Raw genomic sequence first — 22638 nt, 5'->3', positions numbered from 1 at the left:
TCCCACTGCCTGCTGAAGTTTTGGTGCATGCTGGCATTGCTGATCTATCAGTGTTGCTGGTGGTTGTGGGGGAGCGATCAGTGACAGGAACTGATGACATCCTCTGAGCTGTGTATCTGTCACTGTGTGATCGCAAAGTTTGGGTGTCCTCTGTGTGTGAGTGTGACCCGGCCATGCGATCCCACTGCCTGCTGAAGTTTTAGTGCATGCTGGCATTGCTGATCTATCAGTGTTGCTGGTGGTTGTGGGGGAGCGATCAGTGACAGGAACTGATGACATCCTCTGAGCTGTGTATCTGTCACTGTGTGATCGCAGAGTTCGGGTGTCCTCTGTGTGTGTGAGTTGTTGCCTGCTGTCAGTGTTTTATCTTCCCCCAGTCTCTATAATAAGTCGCGCTAGCTTGAACGATGGAAAGTAAAGTCCATAAAGTCCATCTGTAACAGGATCACAGTGTTCAAACAGGCTCCCTATGGGTATATTCTTACCAGAAATGGTAAATCAAAATACAGGTTCTCTAAGATAAATCTCGTCCCCTTGATAGCAGACTGGAACCGATATTCTCGCGTTGATTCAACGGTAATGATAAAAAAAATAAACGCACATAGCGTAAAACCCAACACAAATGGAAAAAACTTAAAACACCAATGTGAGTGAAAAAAACTGGATAAAAGTGTGTGAAAACTCCACCAGTGTATATCCAAAATATTCAAAAGGAATAAAAATAGCTCGAGTGGGACACCTATAGGTACCCCTTACCAAAGGTGACTGAAAATAGGTGCAAACATATGCGTGAAGTGCAATCCTAAAACGGCTGGTGTCGCCTCTTACCACAATAAAGGAAAGAAAAATGCCAAAGTGAATGAGAATTCTTAAGTGTCCTCTGTGTAGGTAACCACCACCAATAAAACTCGCCTCTTACCAGAAGATAATCAGATAAAGCCAGAGGGTATAGACAAAAATCAGGCAAGAAGAGAGGCCAGCCTTCACCGGTGAGATTTGCCTCTTACCCAAAGGGAATGATCAAATCGCCTGTGAAATGATGAACTTCAAGGAACCTGCAGTGGAATCCTGGTCGAGTGTAATGTTCTGGTACCTCTGGTACCCTTATTCCACTTTCCACTTCAGTGTATGCGTCCCACCATTCTCTTCTGGTAGGTGCGCATACACCTTTAAGACCGATGCTGTCATCACTGAGCGCCGCAGAGCGGCTATTTCAACCGCCGGCGTTCTCACTCACATGTTCGTTCAACCTGCCTTGAAGCTCATATGCTTACAAGCGTACCTTGCTGTCGGAACCTCGCTGCTGATCTCTGTATCCCGCTACCGGATCACTCGCTCATACCGAACCTCTCTACTACTGCTTGCTATTAGTGATAAGTACCCCGCAGGGGAATCCTCCATAACCTTCCTACTAAGCTTACACTATATAGCTCTGCATATTAAGGACTGTAACTATCATCTGCACTGTTGTTTAGATTGCTAGCTCTTGAGCCTACTAACATCTATCCTTGCACTGGGTTAGTCTCTCCTGCATGTCATCTGCTGTCCTACCACCTACTACCATACATGATTGCTAACCTATCTGCATCCTACCTGTTACCATCTATACTCTCATGAACATTTCTCTCAAGTGCTGTTCACCTATTGTCACTGTTCATACCTGTCTCTTCAGCTCATCACCATTATACTGCTATATACATCTATCACTCCAGGAACATCTTATTGAGTGTGTATATTTGTATGCTGAATCAGACAGACCACAGTGATGAGTCTTGGGAGTTGGAATTGGTATTTCAACCTATCTCTACATGACTACTGAGTGGAGTTTTTCTGCAGCTGCAAATCCATCTTGTTTCAGAAAACGCAGGAGCGTTACAGATTGAACGAACCCAAAATGGATTCAGCAGATTTACCCACTCAAGTGACACAATTAAAACAACAAGTGACTGCGTTAATACTTGCTCTTACTGAATTAAAAGAAGACAATCAAGCTCTGAAGCAGCAGGTAACCCGTCTATCACAACTTGCTGCTGCTCAGCCCCCTGAACCCAAAATAAATCCTCCTCTAGTGTTTACAGGTGATCGCAAAAAATTTCGTGAATTCAAAAACGCATGTCAGTTACTTTTCTTGCTAAAACCTCGTACCTACCTTACTGATCATATCAAAGTCTGTACTATTATTTCATACCTAACGGGTGATCCACGGGCCTGGGCAGACTCTCTCTTTGAGAAAAATGATCAGCTTCTCAACTCCTATGCTTTATTCCTAGCAGAACTCGCTAGTCTATATGATGACCCCAATAGGCAGAGTACTGCCGATCTTCAATTGAGGTCCTTGAAACAAGGTGGGAGACCTGTAGAAGACTTTCAGAGTTCAAAAGATGGACCCTTGATTCAGGGTGGAATGATACATCTCTGAGAACTCAATTTAGACTCGGCCTATCAGAAGCCGTTAAAGACGAGCTCGCCCGAGCGGATTTACCTGGCACCGTGGATGCTTTGATACAACTCAGTATCAACATAGACAGGAGGCTGCGAGAAAGAAAGGCTGAAAAAATGGGAATGCCATTGTCCAGTCCTTCTCGGATTTCGGCCGTTGACCCCATTCCTATGGAGGTAGGAACCATACGCCCACCTTTATCAACTACTGAAAGAGCCAGGAGACGATCCAGTAATCTCTGCATGTACTGCGCATCCCCGGATCACATGATAAGCGTCTGTCCCCTTGTCCGCAAAAAAGAGGGTGAGTGTTCACATGTCCTCCTAGGGGGATTGACAACTTCATTTACTAACCCTTATCTTTTTGTTCGTTTGACATTGCAGTGGGACCAGACTAGGATTACCACTAAGGCCATGATCGACACAGGATCTTGCGGAAATTATATCGATATACGTTTTGCTACTTTAAATAAAGTCCCTATTATTTCTAAACCTAAGCCTGTCTCTGTGAGTCTTATTAACGGTATTCCGTTATCTTCTGGCCCAATCACTAATCAGACACAAGCACTCCTAGTCACCACTAACGAGTCTCATACGGAGACCACTACCTTCGACCTATTGTCTTCGCCCCACTTTCCCATTGTTTTGGGACTTCCCTGGTTACACACACATCAATCAACCATAGATTGGAAGAAACGGACCCTAACCTTCCTCTCTTACTATTGCGAGAGTACGTGTAACCTCCCGTCTTATGGAAAGATCCTGTCTGTGGTGTCAGATGAGATTGCACCACTATGCCATCAGGATCTGTCCGAAGTTTTTCCCATAGGGATTATGATTGCACTATTGATCTACTCCCAAATAGTAAATTGCCTTTTGGTCATGTTTATCCTCTTTCGCAGGATGAACTTTCCCATCTCAAGGAATACTTGGATGAGAATTTGACAAAAGGTTTTATTAGACCTTCCACTTCTTCCACAGCTGCAGGACTTTTTTTTGTCCGCAATAAAGACTCAAGTCTCAGGCCTATTATCGACTATAGGCAATTGAACGCCATTACAGTAAAAGATCGTTATCCTTTACCGCTCATCCCTGAACTCATTGAACAAGTGCGTGGAGCTACCTACTTTTCAAAATTGGACCTGAAAGGGGCATACAATCTAATCCGAATCCGTGACGGAGATGAGTGGAAGACGGCATTCAGAACCAGATACGGATTGTTCGAATATCTTGTAATGCCATTCGGGCTATGTAACGCTCCCGCAGCCTTCCAACGATTCATAAACGATATCCTTAGAGACTTACTAGATGTCTGTGTTGTGGTATATCTGGACGATATACTTATCTATTCACGATCCTTGTCTGAACATATAAAACATGTAAGACTTGTGTTATCCAGATTACTCACACACAATCTATACGTGAAACTAAAAAAATGCCTATTTCATAAAGAAGAAGTATTATTCCTAGGATACATCATATCCAAAACCGGAATCAAGATGGATATGAGTAAGATATGCTGTATTCAGGATTGGCCTATACCAACCACCCGCAAAGCACTACAGAGATTCCTTGGATTTTCAAACTTCTATAGGAAGTTCATCAAGAACTTCTCTGCCATTGTGAGACCTCTCACACAACTCACAAGTATAAAGAAACCATTTAAATGGTCAGATGAAGCAAATGGAGCTTTCCGCTTGTTAAAATCAAGCTTTACCTCTGCTCCCATACTACGCCATCCAGACCCATCCCTCCAATATATTCTGGAGGTAGATGCGTCAAATATGGCAGTAGGAGCAGTTCTCTCCCAATGACCAACGAATACTTCACCACTCCACCCAGTCGCCTTCTTCTCTAAATCTCTAAGCAGCCCAGAGGTGAATTACCCAGTGGGTGAAAAGGAGTTGCTTGCCATAAAACTGGCTCTGGAGAATTGGCGACATCTACTTGAAGGTACCCGATTACCAATACTCATATATACAGATCATAAAAATCTTCAATATCTTCAGACTAACAAAACTCTCTCCCACCGGCAGGTACGATGGTCATTATTCTTCCTAAGATTTAACTTCCTAGTGACCTACACACCTGCAGACAAGAATAAAAAAGCGGATGCGCTATCACGATTGACTGAAGATAATTGTGCCGAAATCCCTTCTGTTCCTATAATACCCTACAAGCGTATTATTGGGGCTGTCCATTCCTTGAAAGAAGAGATTTTGCACAGTATAGGTGTGGATTCACCTCCACCACAACTAAGTGCTGATGCAGAAGGCTTCCTCTACTACAACGACAAACTCTACATACCCCCTACTATGCGCACCAAGATCTTGGAATTGTCACATGATGTGCCTATGGCAGGACATATGGGTATGACAAAAACCCTTAATTTGCTTACCAGGCAGTTTTGGTGGCCTGATATGAAGACATCTGTACAGAAATTTGTTTCTTCATGCAACATCTGTGCCAGGTCCAAAATTGACACTACAAAACCATCCAGTCTACTATGCAGTCTACCAATACCCCAGGCTCCATGGGAAGTTGTGTCCTTGGACTTTATAGTACAACTACCACCTTCCAAAGGATTTAATACCATTCTAGTGTCAGTGGACCATCTCACAAAGATGGCACATTTCATTGCTATTCGCAGACTACCTTCATCCAAACAAACAGCGGAACTACTAATGAAACATGTCTTTAAGTTACATGGAATCCCAAAGACTCTCTTATCTGACCGTGGTTCACAGTTTATTTCCAAGTTTTGGCAAGAACTATGTCACATACTACGGATTGAGCGAAAGCTCACTTCTCCCTACCATCCTCAGACCAACGGACAGACTGAAAGAGTCAACCAGTGCATCGAGCAATATCTACATTGCTACACATCATACCTACAGGATGATTGGGTGGATCTCCTCCCTTTGGCAGAATTTGCCTACAACAATGCAACCCACAGTAAGGCCAAACAGAGTCCGTTCTACTTGAACTATGGGTTTCATCCCTCTATTCTTCCACCACGCATCCTTCCATCAAGTAACCCAGTAGCCTCAGACTATCTTACCCAAATAAAAGACTCTCTGGGTTTACTCAATACTACCATATCACACGCTCATAGTCAACAAAAAAGGTACTACGACCTTCGTAGAAGACCTTCTCCTCAGTATGCTATTGGGGACCTCGTTTGGCTATCAACAAAAAATTTAAGATTAAAGATCCCTAGCAAAAAGCTTGGGCCTCTATTCTTGGGACCCTTCCCAATCAGGAAACTTATTGGAAAAGCTGCAGTACAGCTCACCTTACCGGCAAATCTCAAGATCCATCCCATCTTCCATGTGTCGCTATTGAAGCCACATGTTCCTAACCAAGGAATAAGGCCTACCATCCCACCTCCACCTCCTGTACAAGTTGAAGGCGGAGAAGAATTTGAGATAAAGGAGATTCTGGATTCTCGTATCCACAGAAGAAGACTCCAATATCTAGTACGATGGAAGAACTATGGGCCCCAAGACGACACCTGGCTGGATACCTCTGATATACATGCCCCTAGACTGATTCGCAATTTTCACTCGAAATACCCGGAAAAAACAGTTCTAGAGGCCTTCCGGAGCCGGCCTTAAGGGGGGGGGGGGTACTGTAATGTTCTGGTACCTCTGGTACCCTTATTCCACTTTACATTCTGTGTATGCGTCCCACCATTCTCTTCTGGTAGGTGCGCATACACCTTTAAGACCGATGCTGTCATCACTGAGCGCCACAGAGCGGCTATTTCAACCGCCGGCGTTCTCACTCACATGTTCATTCAACCTGCCTTGCATCTATGCTTACAAGCGTGTCTCGCTGTGGAACCTCGCTACAGATCCCTGTATCTTGCTACCAGGATCACTTCCTCAGACCCGAACCTCGCTACTGATCCCTGTATCTCGCTACTGGATCACTTCCTCATCACCGGACCCTTCTACTACTATACTATAGTGATAAGTACCCCGCAGGGGAAACCTCCATAACCTTACTTACACTACTACTATTGCACTATAAGGACTGTCACTCTCTAGCAATACTAAACCTACCATCTGCACTGCTAATTAGATTGCTAGCTCTTGAGTCTGTTAACATCTATCCTTGCACTGGGTTAGTCTCTCCTGTATGTCATCTGCTATCCTACCACCTACTACCATACATGATTGCTAACCTATCTGCATCCTACCTGTTACCATCTATACTCTCATGAACATTTCTCTCAAGTGCTTGTCATCTACTGTCACTGTTCATACCTGTCCCTTCAGCACATCACCACTATACTGATATATACATCTATCACTCCAGGAACACCTTATTGAGTGTGTGTATTTGTGTGCTGAACCAGACAAACCACAGTGATGAGTCTTGGGAGTTGGATTTGGTATTTCAACACATCTCTACATGACTGCTGAGTGGAGATTTTCTGCAGCTGCAAATCCACCTTATTACAAAAAACGCAGGAGCGTTACACTTGCCTTCACTCTGTGCAAAGCCTAAGCTTCCTAAGGAGTTTGCTTTGCATTCCTTGGATGTGGTCCGGGCGATCAGGGTTTACCTTTCCTCTACTGAATCCTTCAGAAAGTCAGATTGTCTTTTTGTCCTTCCTGAGGGTCCTCGGAAGGGTACGGCTGCGCCTGCGGCAACCATTTCAAAATGGATCAGGCAGACGATTGTGCAGGCCTATTCAATTAGGGAAAGGGTTCTACCGTTCCCTGTCACAGCGCACTCTACTAGGGTGGTTAGTGCGTCTTGGGCCTTCCGCCATCAGGCGACGGTGACTCAGGTGTGCAAGGCGGCGACTTGTTTGCCCGTGCATACCTTTTCAAAGTTTTACAAACTTGATGTCATGGCATCAGCAGATGCCTCTTTTGGCCGCAAAGTTCTGAGTGCGGCAGTGCCTTAGGGGAGATAGGGTGTTTTTAGCCTGTCTCCTCCTGTTGGGGTTTGTTTCCCCTTGTTTACTTTGCTTTTCTGGGTGTTTCGCTCCTGTTGAGCTTTCTTGTTGCCCAGTTTTTACCTTTCTGGTTCAGATAAGGTTCCTTTAGCTGATCCTGGGTGCTGCGTTGCCTTTTTTGACGGTTATGCTTTCCCACCCCTCACATCTACACTGCTTTAGGACGTCCCAGACGCGCAGATTGTATGAGTGGGCGGCGACTGTCAGAGGACGTAAGAGAAAATAGTATTTTTGTAAGATCATACCGTAAAATTATTTTCTCTGAGTCCTCTGACAGTCGCTGCCCCCCCCCCCGCCCCTCTTTTGGGGTTCATGTGTCTCTATACTGTTTGCTCCCAAACTGAATTGGAAATGCTGCTAGCTGGGGGTATTGGACCAGTGGGACAGCCCGCTGTAGGTGTGTCTATACAAATTTTGTGTTTTCTAAGAAAATCTTTTGCCTAGCTTACTCCTGTGGATAAGACTAATACCCAGACATAAAGACTGTATGAGTGGGCGGCGACTGTCAGAGGACTCAGAGAAAATAATTTTACGGTAAGATCTTACAAAAATTCTATTTTCCGGGGGAATGGTCCTTACATCCCGAGATTTTTCAAGTGATCTGCCTATGCTGGGGGACCCCAGATGTAGATCTGTTGGCATCCAGGTTCAACAACAAGTTGGAGAGATTTGTGTCCAGGACCAGGGATCCATTCGCAGTTGGAGTGAATGCTTCGCACAGGTGTCAAACTGGTGGCCCTCCAGCTGTTGCGGAACTACAAGTTCCATGAGGCATTGCAAGGCTGAAAGTTACAAGCATGACTCTCACAGGCAGAGGCATGATGAGACTTCTAGTTCCGCAACAGCTGTAGGGCCGCCAATTTGACACCCCTGTGGGTTTAGTGACTCCTTGGGAGGAGTATTGCCTGATCTATGCCTTTCTTCCAGTACAGCTGATATCACATTTGTTGCGCAGGATCCAGCTAGAGGGGAAACCAGTCATTCTGGTGGCTCCGACTTGGGCGAGGACTATTTGTTATGCACAAATCCAGAGGTTGGCAGTGATTAGACCTTGGGTTCTTCCACTACGTTCAGACTTGCTCTCTCAAGGTCCAATATTCCACCCTTCTGTACAGTCTCTAAATTTGACGGCTTGGCTATTGAAGCCTTAATCCTGGAAGAGCAGGGTATATCTGGCCCCGCAGTTCATACACTGATAAACGCCAGGAAGCCAGTCTCTAGAAATATTTATTACAGGGTCCGGAAATCCTACATTGCCTGGTGTGAAGCCAGGAAATGGCATCCCTGCACATATATTATTGGGAGAGTTCTATCCTTCCTGCTAGCAGGAGAAAATATTAAATTAGCCCTAAGCACGATTAAAGGGCAGATTTCAGCTCTATCGTTTTTTTACAGGAACCGATAGCTTCCCATTTGTTGGTTCAAACCTTTGTCCCGGGAATACTGTGTTTGCTTCCACCAGTAAAGCCACCGTTGTTACCTTGGGACTTAAATTTGGTGTTGGCAGTTTTGCAAAAACAGCCTTTTGAACCTCTGGTTTCCCTGGTTCTTTTGACCAGAAAGCTGGGTATCGGAACTAGCAGCTCTCGTGTAAAGAGAGCCATTCTTGATATTTTATCAAGATAGGGAGATTTTATGTCCTCACCAATTTTTTTTCTTTGCCCAAGGTGGTGTCCGCCTTTCATTTGAATCAGGACATTATACTACTTTCTTTTTTTTCCAGATCCTCACTCAGAGGAGGAAAGGTTATTGCATTCTCTTGATGTAATGTATGCACTTAAGTTTTATTTACAGGAAACAGCTCAGATTCCTAAGACGGAGAGCTTGCTTGTGCTGCCAGAAGGCCCCAGAAAGAGGTTGGCAGCATCTAAATCTACGATTTCTTATTGGATTCGCCAGGTTATTACCCAGGCGTATGGTTTAGTAGGAAAGGTTCCACCTTTTCCTGTAAAGGCACATTCTACCAGAGGAGTAGGTGCCTCTTGGGCACATCGCCATCAAGCCTCTATGGCAGAGATTTGCCAGGCCACGACCTGGTCGTCAGTGCATATGTTCACTCGTTTCTATAGAGTGGATGTTAGGACCCAGGAGGAGTCTGCTTTTGGCTGCAGTGTACTGCAGGCGGTGGTGTAATCCTTCTGTTAAGGGTCAGATGGCGGTACTTTTTGGTGTCCCGCTCCCCTCAGATGCATTGCTTTGGGACGTCCCATATGTTATGATTTATGGCTCTGTGTCCCGTGATGTACTTCACGAAATGGATTTTACAGGTAAGTATGAATTAAAAATCCATTTTTTCCAGAGACAACCTCTGGATATGACACTGAGCATGTGCACTCAACTTCTTTGGTTCTCCATGGTGAGGCCTGTTTTGAGTGGAACCTGTCCTGCTAAACCGCTGTATGGTCTTGGCCACTGTGCTGCTGTTCAGTTTCAGGGTCTTGCCAATCTTCCTATAGCCTAGGCCATCTTTATGTAGAGCAACAATTCTTTTTTTCAGATCCTCAGAGAGTTCTTTGCCACAAGGTGCCATGTTGAACTTCCAGTGACCAGTATGAGAGAGTGAGAGTGATAACACCAAATTTAACACATCTGAGACCTTGTAACACTAATGAGTCACATGACACCGGGGAGGAAAAATAGCTAATTGGGCCCAATTCGGACATTTTTAGTTTAGAGGTGTACACATGTTTGTTGCCAGCGGTTTGGACATTAATGGCTGTGTGTTGAGTTATTTTGAGGAGACAGCAAATTTACACTGTTATAAAAGCTGTACACTCACTACTTTACATTGTAGCAAAGTGTCATTTCTTCAGTGTTGTCACATGAAAAGATAGAATAAAATAGTTACAAAAATGTAAGGGGTGTACTAACTTTTGTGAGATGCTGTGTGTGTGTATATATATATATATATATATATATATATATATATATATATATATATATATACACACACACATACACACACACACACATTTACAGTTGCTAATGGAGATTACACATAAACTCCTCATGGGGAGCCTGGAGGAGCCCCAAGAAGCCACGCTAACCAGCATGGAAGGCACAGCGGAAGTGCCATCACCGGAAGGATAGGAGGTACCAGACAAGAAGAGAAGCAAAGCTACCCACTCAGAGTATTTGGCTCCTTCTACAGGCCTTTCCTCTTGGTCTATACAAAGCCAGTCACAAGAACAGCAGCCATAGGTGGTCCCATGCATTCCTTTAGTGTACCCCCATAACCAAAGACCAGTGACATTTTCTAGATTACCCTCTATCCTGATCATTGGTAGTTTTAGATATTTATTGCTGGCTGGACTATATATAACCTCTGTGTGCCAGTATCTCCTTCCTTCATTAGCAGAAACACAGGATCTCCATCTTCCCTACTAACAGAACCGCAATCTCCCTTGTCTACATTGGCAGACAACTGTTCTGCCTCTCTCTGGAACGATTGCCGGGTGCCAATGGACACTGTGTCTGCCAGACCCGCTGATAGGCTACTGCTGTGTCCAGCAGGAGCTGGGCACAGGCGGCGTGTGTGCACGCCCAAGACCCGGAAAAGCAGACGTACAGGTACGTGATTCTGCCCAGAATGGCTGCCCTACCGCAGTACATGTATGTGGGTTGGACAAAGAAAAAAGTCTCCCTGATAAAGAGGCTATGACTTGGTGGATTGCATGCAGAACTTCTGGGCCCAGCTGAAGGCTTTTAGGGCCTCCTGTGCCCAGCTGAGGAAATTTAGAGCCTTAAGATTTAAGATGTGGTGGATGTCCCCTTTTGGTTTAGGAACTGTGATAAGAGTAGAACTCCTTGAATTGTTCTGGCCCCAGACCCGGAAATGCAGATGACTTACAGGTACGTGATTCTGTGCAGAACGGCCACCCTGCCGCAGTACAAGTACGTGGGGTGGTCAAAAAAAAAGTCTCCCTGATAAAGAGAGAGGTTATTATATGGTATATTACATGTGGAGTTCCTGTGCCCAGCTGAAGACATTTAGGGCCTTAAGATTGAAGATGTGGTGGATGTCTCCTTTTGGTTTGGGAACTGTGGACCGAGAAGAACTCCTGGAACTCTTCTGGCCTTAGCTCAGTGAGATAGAGTTTGGAAGACTAATGTCATAGACAGGTTGACAAAAAGTTTAGGGCTTTAGAAAGGGCCTCCAATGGCTGTCAATGTGGTGCCTTCTCCACTCTCCATCTCACTAATAAAACCCCAATGGATGACTCTCTATAAACTGATCACATTCCAATCACCGATCATCTAATCATTGGTAAAAAAAGAAGACTCGGCACAGAATATTGTACGAAGAGTTTTTATTGGACAAGATCAGAATAACCGATTACCACACAGTAAATGATATGAATAAAATAAAGCTTAAATCTTTTATAATAGAATTAACAAATGTGTCAAATGTATTAATAATCATACATTTTTTGGACCAATAAAAAGCCGGCTGCTTCAATAAATCAAGCTCATGTATTGTCATGATTTCCTGCCTGTTGCCTCACGTGGGGAAGGATCGGTAAAGGTAGACAGTTGAGTCATGATATTACCACCCCCTTAAGCTTAAATAGTAGCCGGATGGGGCTGGTTTCTAAGAAAAAAAACTTTGTTTGGAAAACATTTCCCGCACTCATAAAATTAAAAAGGGCGCTCACCTGTGTGTAAGTAGGTGTTCTTTCTTAGTTAAACATTTCCCGCAGTCTGCACAAGATTAGAGACGCTCTCCTATATGAACTTTCTGATGTCTAACAAGTAAACATTTGAGCGCAAAACAATTCCTGCACTCTGAACATGAATAGGGAGGCTCACCTGTGTGTATTCTCTGATGGCTAAGAAGGTTTCTTTTACGAATAAAAGATTTCCCGCAATCTGAACATGAATAAGGATGCACACCTGACCGTGCTCTTCGACTGACTGTGCTTTGTGACTGACTGACCGTGCTCTGCGACTGAGTACCTGGGAGGACTGGTAAGTATATGCAAAAAGGGTCCCAGTCAAAAAACTGGTCTTATCTTGTGAATGGTTACTCCCATTCCATTTTGTTTTTGAGAGGACTGGTAAGTATCTTAGTGACTGGTGAGTATCTTAGCGACTGGTGAGTATCTTAGGATTAGTACCAGGGGAGATAGAAGTAGAGTAGGTAAAGAATAGCAGGTTGTTACTAATTATCCCCATAGAGTAGAGGGTAATAATGTCCAACAGGATTGGGGATGCCACTCAGTGCACTTCTTGCTGCATGTATGCGTTCCTTGATGAACCAATCGAGGGCGAATACTGCTGTGCAAGATGTGTGCGACTTGTTTCTCTAGAAGCCCAAATCCTGGATCTGGAGAACAAAGTGGCAACACTGCGTAGCATCAACAACCTGCAAAGGAGCTTGGACATTACCCATCAGGCGCTGACAGGGGCCGGCATAGAGGAGGGAGGAGTAGAGGAGACGCAGGCATCAGAGGTAGGCAGTTGGGTGACCGTTAGGAAGGGTAGAGGGAAGAGTGCCAGGGAGGCCAGTCCTGAGTTGATACACCCTAACAAATTTGCCAAGTTGCATGTTGATGGGGATATCAGCTCAGGGGTGGCAGTGCTGGAGCAGGCGCCCTCCCCCAGCTGCCAGGGAAGTGGCGGCTCCAGGAAGGAGGGGGGCCAAGACCCAGGAAAGGTTAGACAGGTTGTGGTAGTGGGGGACTCAATTATCAAGAGGACAGAGAGGGCAATCTGTCGAAAGGATCGCGGTAGCCAGACAGTATGTTGTTTACCGGGCGCTCGAGTTCGGCACATCGCGGATCGGGTAGACAGATTATTGGGCGGGGCTGGGGATGACTCAGCGGTCATGTGGGCACTAATGACCAAGTAAGAGGAAGGTGGAGGATCCTAAAGAATGATTTCAGGAAATTAGGGAATAGATTGAGGAATAGGACCTCCAAGGTGGTTTTCTCTGAAATACTGCCGGTACCTCGAGCCACACAGGAGAGGCAGAAGGAGATTAGGGAACTTAACAAGTGGCTGAGGAACTGGTATAGGAAGGAAGGGTTTGGGTTCCTGGAGAACTGGGCTGACTTCTCAGTCGGCTACCGGCTCTTTAGTAAGGATGGGCTGCACCTTAATGGTGATGGTACAGCTCTTTTGGGGAGAAAGATGGCCACTAAGTTGGAAGGGCTTTAAAACTAGTAGACGGGGGAGGGCTCAGAAGTGGAGTCAGTCAGGAGGGAGCAAAGGACAGAAGGCAGTATTAGAGTCAGCAGCGACAGTAGTTCCATAACGTCAATTGGGGGGTCTGTGCGGGAAAACCTCAGACCAAACAGGAATAAACATAATCACCATTCACTATCAACTTCTACAAAACTAAGAAGGGTATATGCAAATGCCAGGAGCCTAGCTAATAAAATGGATGAGTTGGAAATGTTAAAACATGAGGAGGACATAGACCTTGTGGGAATAACGGAAACTTGGTTCGACCCCTCACATGACTGGCTGGCCAATATCCAAGGGTGTTTGGTGTACCAGAAGGACAGGGTAGGAAAAAGAGGGGGAGGGGGTATGTCTCTATGTCAAGAATAATGTAAGGGTGATAGAGAGGAGTAATATTATGGAAGGGATGAGCATGGATTTAGAATCTGTGTGGGTAGAACTCCTTAGGGAAGAAGTGAAGGGAAAAGTAATTGTGGGCGTTTGCTATAGACTACCCAACCAAAGGGAGGAGGTAGAGCTGGAATTTATATCACTGTTGGGTAAAGTGTCAAAACTGGGATCAGTCATCATATTAGGGGACTTCAATTATCCCGACATTGACTGGGAAGAGGGGACTACACACTCACAGAAGGCCTGTCTCTTCATGGAAACCTTACAGGACAACTACATGTCTCAGTTGGTGGATTCTCCTACGAGAGAAAATGCAGTGCTGGATCTATTGATCACTAATGACCCAGACCTAATCTCGGAGGTAGGAGTCCAGGACAACCTGGGCTCTAGCGATCACAGGATGATCACATTTAGCGTAAATAACAATATAACAAGGCAAGAGGGGAACATAAGAACCCTAAACTTCAGAAGGGCAAACTTTCCCAAATTGTGCTCAATGATGGAAAGGGTAAACTGGGACCATACCCTAGGAACACTGTCCACGGAGGAAAAATGGGAATGCTTTAGGAACATATTAAACAAATGTATCTTGCAATGGGAAATACATTTAGAAGAGACAAAGCCAAACCTGTCTGGCTAAACCGTAATGTTAAAAAACTTATTAGGGGTAAAAAAAATGGCCTTCAAGAATTATAAACCACTAACCCATCCGCTCACGTATTTGTCTCATTATAAATCACTAACCCATCCGCTCACATATTTGTCTCAGGTGTGATTTCCAAACCCTTCTCCATCACCAATGGCACTCACCAGGGTTGCCTACTTTCCCCAAGTATATTTAACTTGATGATGGAACCGCTAGCTGAACATATACGATCACATCCCCACATATCCGGATTTCGCATTAGAGGCATCTCTCACAAGATAACCCTTTTTGCGGATGATGTCATTCTCTCCATCACGAAACCCGTAGTATCCATGCCCTTCCTACATCAACTTCTCACATCCTTCTCTTCCATATCGTACTACAAGGTAAACTTCACCAAGTCCCTCGTTCTTAATCTGGGAGTGCCACTCCATGCTAGACGACACCTTGAATCCCAATTCCCGTATGTATGGACTGATAGTGACATCTCATATCTAGGCCTACACTGACCATGACTAAATGGTTAGCAGTAATACACAGGACTTGCCGCTATGGCTAACAGAGGGTGAAATCAGGGAAAGGCTGGTTAAAATTAACAAATAAATCACCAGGCTCGGATGGCGTACATCCGAAAGTACTCAAAGAACTTAGCAAAACCATATCTAGACCACTGTTCCTGATCTTTGCTGACAGTATTATGACAGGAAATATACCAGGGGATTGGAGGAAAGCTAACGTGGTACCGATATTCAAAAAAGGGCAGAGGCATGTCCCGGGAAATTATAGGCCGGTCAGTCTGACATCGATAGTATGTAAACTTCTGGAGGGGATGATAAGGGACTATATCGTAGAGTTTGCTAAAGACAACAACATAATCAGCATGGGTTTAAAAATGGGCGTTCTTGTCAAACCAATCTCTTAATATTCTACGAGGAGGTGAGCTGTGAGCTAGATAGGGGCAGACCAGTGGATGTGGTGTACCTGTATTTCGCTAAGGCGTTTGATACAGTTCCCCACAAGCGCTTAATTTATAAAATAAGGTCTGCAGGCATCGACCACAAGGTTTGCTCTTGGATACGGAAGTGGCTAAAAGGGCGTGTCCAAAGGGTGGTAATAAATAGCGCATACTCAGACTGGTCTGAGGTGGTAAGTGGGGTCCCCCAAGGCTCAGTCCTGGGACCAACCTTGTTCAATTTATTCATAAACAGCATTGAGGACGGGATCAGTAGTTCGACATCAGTTTTTGCAGATGACACAAAATTGGGCAGGGAAATAACTGCACAGCATGAAGCAGATATCCTACAGAATGACCTGGACAAAATAACAGAGTGGGCAACGACATGGCAAATGAGGTTTAATGTGGAGAAGTGTAAGGTTTTGCACTTGGGGACTAAAAACATAAAAGAACAATACACTTTAGGGGGGGAACCTTTGGGGGAATTAAAAATGGAGAAAGATCTGGGAGTCTTGGTAGAGGATAGACTAGGCAACAGCATGCAATGTCAAGCGGCAGCTGCCAAAGCCGGCAGAATATTAGCATGCCTAGGCCTAGTAGGCTTTAATGATCACCCAAGATCACCCAGCAGAATATTAGCATGCATAAAGAAAGGGATGTATTCCAGAGATAAGACTATAATCCTTCCACTTTATAAAACTCTGGTCCGACCACATCTGGAGTATTCTGTCCAGTTCTGGTCACCAGTCCTCAGGAGGGATGTGTTGGAGCTGGAGAGAGCCCAGAGAAGGGCAACTAAACTAATTAGGGGATTGGAGGACCTTAATTATGAAGAGCATCTGCAATCGCTTGATTTATCTCCCTGGAGAAGAGACGCCTGAGAGGGGACATGATAGCAATTTATAAATATCTCAATGGTGATCTCAGCATAGAAAAAAAGCTATTCAGTCGAAAGGATTGCATGAGGACTCGAGGGCATACAATGCCATTAGAGGAGAAGCGTTTTAACCTCAGGCAATGCAGGGGGTTCTTTACTGTTAGGGCTACACGATTGTGGAATTCTCTACCACAAGAGGTGGTTTCTACGGGAAGTATGGTGGCTTTCAAAAGACTCTAAGGCTCCATGTACACGGGACTTTTTAAAAAGTCCTTTGAACGCTGGAACTTGATAGCTACAGAACGACCTTTAAAAACGCGTTTAGCGGCGTTTGCGTTCAGAGGCGTATTTGCAAAGCACTTCTGGAGACCGTCACAAATACCCACAATGCAACAGAAATATGTTTTTAAGCCATTTTTCGTTGAATGAATATATACATATATGTATGTATATAAGTGTAGCTGCATGACCCCCACTCTGCCATGTAAGGGTGACCGGAGTCTAGGGTGACCTGACTCTGCCATGCCAGGGTGACCCCACTCTGCCATGTCAGGGTGACCAGAGTTTAGGGTGAACTGACTCTGCCATGCCAGGGTGACCCCACTCTGCCATGTCAGGGTGACCGGAGTTTAGGGTGACCTGACTCTGCCATGCCAGGGTGACCCCACTCGGCCATGTCAGGGTGACCTGACTCTGCCATGCCAGGGTGACCCCCCTCTGCCATGTCAGGGTGACCGGAGTTTAGGGTGACCTGACTCTTCCATGCCAGGGTGATCCAAATATGCAGATTTTCGGTTAGGGGTATACATATATACACACACACACACACACACACACACACACACACACATATATATATATATAGATATATTTAAAAAAGGCCTCCTGAAAACGCAAGCGATAAACGCGGGTGAACACGTTTGGTCGCGTTTTTGCATTTGAAACGCCGGGAAACACACGTTCGAACGCAAATAATTGCATTCCAAAAAACGTCCCTGAACTCAACTGACTGCAAATGACTGTAAACGACCCTGTGTACATGGACAGATAAGCTAACATGTAGGTGGGTTCAGGGGCTTCTGAAAAAAACGCCCAACTGCTCCTAAACGGCCATTTACAACGTCCCGTGTACATGGAGCCTTTGACGTACATCTCAAGAATCAGAACATTCAGGGCTATGTGAGATGATTACAGCCACACACACCTACACAGGTTGAACTGGACGGACTATTGTCTTTATTCAACCTCAACTACTATGTAACTATGTATTCTCTGGTGCTTACGAAGGTTTCCTCTCTGATTAAAACATTTCCCGCACTCTAAACATGAATAGGGACGCTCACCTGTGTGTATTCTCTGATGTCTAAAAAGGTGTCCTTTATTATTAAAACATTTCCCGCACTTTGAACATGAATAGGGACGCTCACCTGTGTGTATTCTCTGATGTATAAGAAGGCTAACTTTATGATTAAAACATTTCCCGCACTCTGAACATGAATAGGGACGCTCACCTGTGTGTATTCTCTGATGACTATGAAGGTTTTCTTTATTTTTAAACCATTTCCCACACTCTGAACATGAAATGGGACACTCACCTGTGTGTATTCTCTGATGCATAAGAAGGCTAACTTTATGATTAAAACATTTCCCGCACTCTGAACATGAATAGGGACGCTCACCTGTGTGTATTCTCTGGTGCTGAAGAAGGTTTCCTTTCTTTTTAAAACATTTCCCACACTCTGAACATGAATAGGGATGCTCACCCGTGTGTATCCTCTGATGGCTAAGAAAGGTTCCCTTATTATTAAAACATTTCCCGCACTCTGAACATGAATAGGGACGCTCACCTGTGTGTATTCTATGATGGTCAAGAAGGCTTATTTTATGATTAAAACATTTCCCGCACTCTGAACATGAATAGGGACGCTCCCCTGTGTGAATTCTCTGGTGCTTTAGAAGGTGTCCTTTTTGGCTAAAACATTTCCCGCACTCTGAACATGAATAGGGAAGGTCACCTGTGTGCATTCTCTGATGGCTAAGAAGGTTTCTTTTCTGTTTAAAACATTTCCCGCACTCTGAACATGACAATGAATTCTCTCCTGTATGAACCCCTTTATGGTATAAAGAAGATTCCCTGAGATGAGATGGTTTCCCGCACTCGTCGGCACTGTCAGATATTAGAGGACTATGTGAAGTATCAGGAGATTCCAATGATCTCCTCCAATGGTGAGGTCTGTCATGTATATTATGAGGAACGGGATTTACTTCTGGAGAAGATGCCATGTCATTATCTTCTGTAGTCACATCTTCCTCCGATGTCCTTCTATTCCCACCACAGAGTCCGTCTGTCAGAAGACAAGAAAAATTACCAAGAGTTTTCCACACTCATATACACTGCTCAACACTTTATAATCAGAGTATAGCATCAGGTCAGGGAAACTCCTGGGATATTCATCTGCTCAGTCAAGTAGCAGAAGGGGTTGTTACCAACAGGTGCACTAGATGGGCAACAATGAGACGACCTCCAAAACAGGAATGGTTTTACAGGTGGAGGCCACTGACATTTTCCCTACTCATCTTTTCTGAGTGTTTGTCACTAGTTTTGCATTTGGCTGGGGTCAGTGTCACTACTGGTAGCATGAGGCCATGCCTGGACCCTATAGAGGTTGCACAGGCAGTCCAACTCCTCCAGGATGGCACATCAATACCTCCCATTGCCAGAAGGTTTTCTGTGTCTTCCAGCACAGTCTCAGGAGCATGGAGGAGATTCCAGGAGACAGGCAGTTACTCTAGGAGAGCTGGACAGGGCCGTAGAAGGTCCTTAACCCATCAGCAGGACCGGTATCTGCTCCTTTGTGCAAGGAGGACCAGGATGAGCCCTGCCAGAGCCCTACAAAATGACCTCCAGCAGGACACTGGTGGGAATGTCTCTGACCAAACAATCAGAAACAGACTTCATGAGGGTGGCCTGAGGGCCCGACGTCCTCTAGTGGGCCCTTTGCTCACTGCCCGGCACTTTGGAGCTTGATTGGCATTTATCATTGAACACCAGAATTGGCAGCTCCACCACTGGCACCCTGTGCTTTTCACAGATGAGAGCAGAGTTCACCCTGAGCACATGTGACAGACGTGAAAGGGTCTGGAGAAGCTGTGGAGAACATTATGCTGCCTGTAACATCGTTCAGTATGACCGGTTGGGTGGTGGGGCAGTGATGGTCTGGGGAGGCAAATCCACGGAGGGACACACAGACCTCTACAGGGTAGACAATGGCACCCTGACTGCCATTAGGTATTGGGATGAAATCCTTGGACCCATTGCAGTGAGTCCTGGGTTCCTCCTGGTACACGACAATGCCCGGCCTCATGTGGTGAGAGTATGCAGCCAGTTCCTGGAGGATGAAGGAATTTATATCACTGAATGGCCCCCATGCTCGCCTGACCTGAATCCAATAGAACACCTCTGGGACATTCTGTTTTAGTCCATCCGATGGCGCCAGGTTGCCCCTCAGTCTGTTCAGGAGCTCAGTGATGTCCTGGTCCAGATCTGGGAGGAAATACCCCAGGACACCATCCGTCGTCTCATTAGGAGCATGCCCCGACATTGTCAGGCATGCATACAAGCACGTGGGGGCCATACACACTACTGAGGACCATTCTGAGGTCCTGCAATGACATTTCACCAAAATGGACTCGCCTGCTGCATCATTTTTTCACTTTGATTTTCGGGGTATCTTTGAATTCAGCCCTCTGTAGGGTGATAATTTTCATTTCCATCAAACAATGTGGCATCCTTTCCTTCCTAACGCATTACCCAGTCCATACCAGTATAGATCCTAACACATTACCCAGTCCATACCAGCATAGATCCTAACACATTACCCAGTCCATACCAGCATAGATCCTAACACATTACCCAGTCCATACCAGTATAGATCCTAACACATTACCCAGTCCATACCAGTATAGATCCTAACGCATTACCCAGTTCATACCAGTATAGATCCTAACGCATTACCCAGTTCATACCAGTATAGATGCTAACACATTACCCAGTCCATACCAGTATAGATCCTAACACATTACCCAGTCCATACCAGTATAGATCCTAACACATTACCCAGTCCATACCAGTATAGATCCTAACACATTACCCAGTCCATACCAGTATAGATCCTAATGCATTACCCAGTTCATACCAGTATAGATCCCAATGCATTACCCAGTCCATTCCAGTATAGATCCTAACACATTACCCAGTCCATACCAGTATAGATCCTAACACATTACCCAATCCATATCAGTATAGATCCTAACACATTACCCAGTCCATACCAGTATAGATCCTAACACATTACCCAGTCCATACCAGTATAGATCCTAACACATTACCTAGTCCATACCAGTATAGATCCTAACACATTACCCAGTCCATACCAGTATAGATCCTAATCCATTACCCAGTCCATATCAGTATAGATCCTAACACATTACCCAGTCCATACCAGTATAGATCCTAAAACATTACCCGGTCCATACCAGTATAGGTCCTAACACATTACCCAGTCCATACCAGTATAGATCCTAACACATTACCCAGTCCATACCAGTATAGATCCTAACACATTACCCAGTCCATACCAGTATAGATCCTAATGCATTACCCAGTTCATACCAGTATAGATCCTAATGCATTACCCAGTCCATACCAGTATAGATCCTAACACATTCCCCAGTCCATACCAGTATAGATCCTAAAACATTACCCAGTCCATACCAGTATAGATCCTAACACATTACCCAGTCCATACCAGTATAGATCCTAACACATTACCCAGTCCATACCAGTATAGATCCTAATGCATTACCCAGTTCATACCAGTATAGATCCTAATGCATTACCCAGTCCATACCAGTATAGATCCTAACACATTCCCCAGTTCATACCAGTATAGATCCTAATGCATTACCCAGTCCATACCAGTATAGATCATAACACATTGCCCAGTCCATACCAGTATAAATCCTAACAAATTACCCAGTCCATACCAGTATAGATCCTAACACATTACCCAGTCCATACCAGTATAGATCCTAACACATTACCCAGTCCATACCAGTATCTAGGTCCTGAATCTAGGGAAGCAGCCAGCAACACTGAGAAGAATCTCCATACTGAAGGAGCGCTGGAAACGTACCCGTCAGGTGCAGGCAGGGGCAAGCACAGAGGAGGGGGGAGATACAAGGATGCAGGCATCAGAGCAGAGTAGTTGGGTGACAGTTAGGAAGGGTAGAAGAGAACAAGGCACTTATCATACTCTTACCACATGAGGCTGGGCATTGTTGCGCACCTGGGCTGGAGCACCCCAATAAATACGCCCTGTTGCGTGATGTTGGGGAAACCAGTCAGGGACCAGCATTGGTGAAGCAGAGTGACGCCCCTAGCTGCCAGGGGAAGAACTCCTCCAGTAAGCGTGGGAGCAAGGGAAAGGAAAGACAGGTTCTTGTGGTAGGGGACTCAATTATTAGAAGGACAGAGAGTGCAATCTGTCGAAAAGACTGTATGTGACGGACAGTCTGTTGTTTACCGGGCACTCGAGTTCGGCACATCACGGATTGGGTGGACAGATTATTGGGTGGGGCTGGGAAAGACCCAGCTGTCATGGTACACGTGGGTACCAATGACAAAGTCAGAGGGAGATGGAGAGTCCTTAAAACGATTTCAGGGACTTAGGACTAAGTTGAGGAGTAGGACCTCCAAGGTAGTATTTTTAGAAATACTGTAATACTGAGAGGCAGTGGGAGATTAGGGAAGTAAACAAGTGGCTGAGGAGCTGGTGTAGTAAGGAGGGCTTCAGGTTCCTGGAGAACTGGGCCGACTTTTCAGTCTTTAGTAGGGACGGATTGCACCTAAATGGGGAGGGTGCAACCGTGCTGAGTGAGAAGATGGCCAACAAGTTATTGGGGCTTTTAAACTAGGTGATGGGGGGGGAGGGTACAGATGTAGAATTAGCCAGAGGGGAGCAAGGTTCAGCAAATGGGGACATTAGCGGTAGGGTGTTCAGAGTTCCTAAACCCAAGGTGGGTATGGGGAAAAAATCGCAAGAGCAGCTTAAAAACAACATCAAACGAGGATATAGTTTGCATCCGGACAAAATTACGTGATTTGTATATCA

At 45.2% G+C, this 22638-nt stretch overlaps 1 pseudogene across 1 annotated transcript in view; it reads right to left on the bottom strand.

Moving 5' to 3' along the window:
* Window positions 1–18490, bottom strand: part of LOC309548388 — a 52299-nt pseudogene extending 33809 nt beyond the window's left edge. The window contains exon 1 of the transcript in view: window positions 17720–18490. The product of the transcript in view is annotated as an uncharacterized misc_RNA (transcript). The remainder of the gene's footprint in view (window positions 1–17719) is intronic.
* Between the last annotated feature and the right edge of the window lie 4148 nt (window positions 18491–22638).

Source organism: Pelophylax lessonae (assembly GCF_965119305.1).
Source record: "Pelophylax lessonae genome assembly, chromosome: 2".
In the NCBI taxonomy this organism is placed as follows: Eukaryota; Metazoa; Chordata; class Amphibia; order Anura; family Ranidae; genus Pelophylax; species Pelophylax lessonae.
The sequence above is the reverse complement of the archived record's forward strand: the minus strand, read 5'-3'. Positions and strand labels throughout refer to the sequence as shown.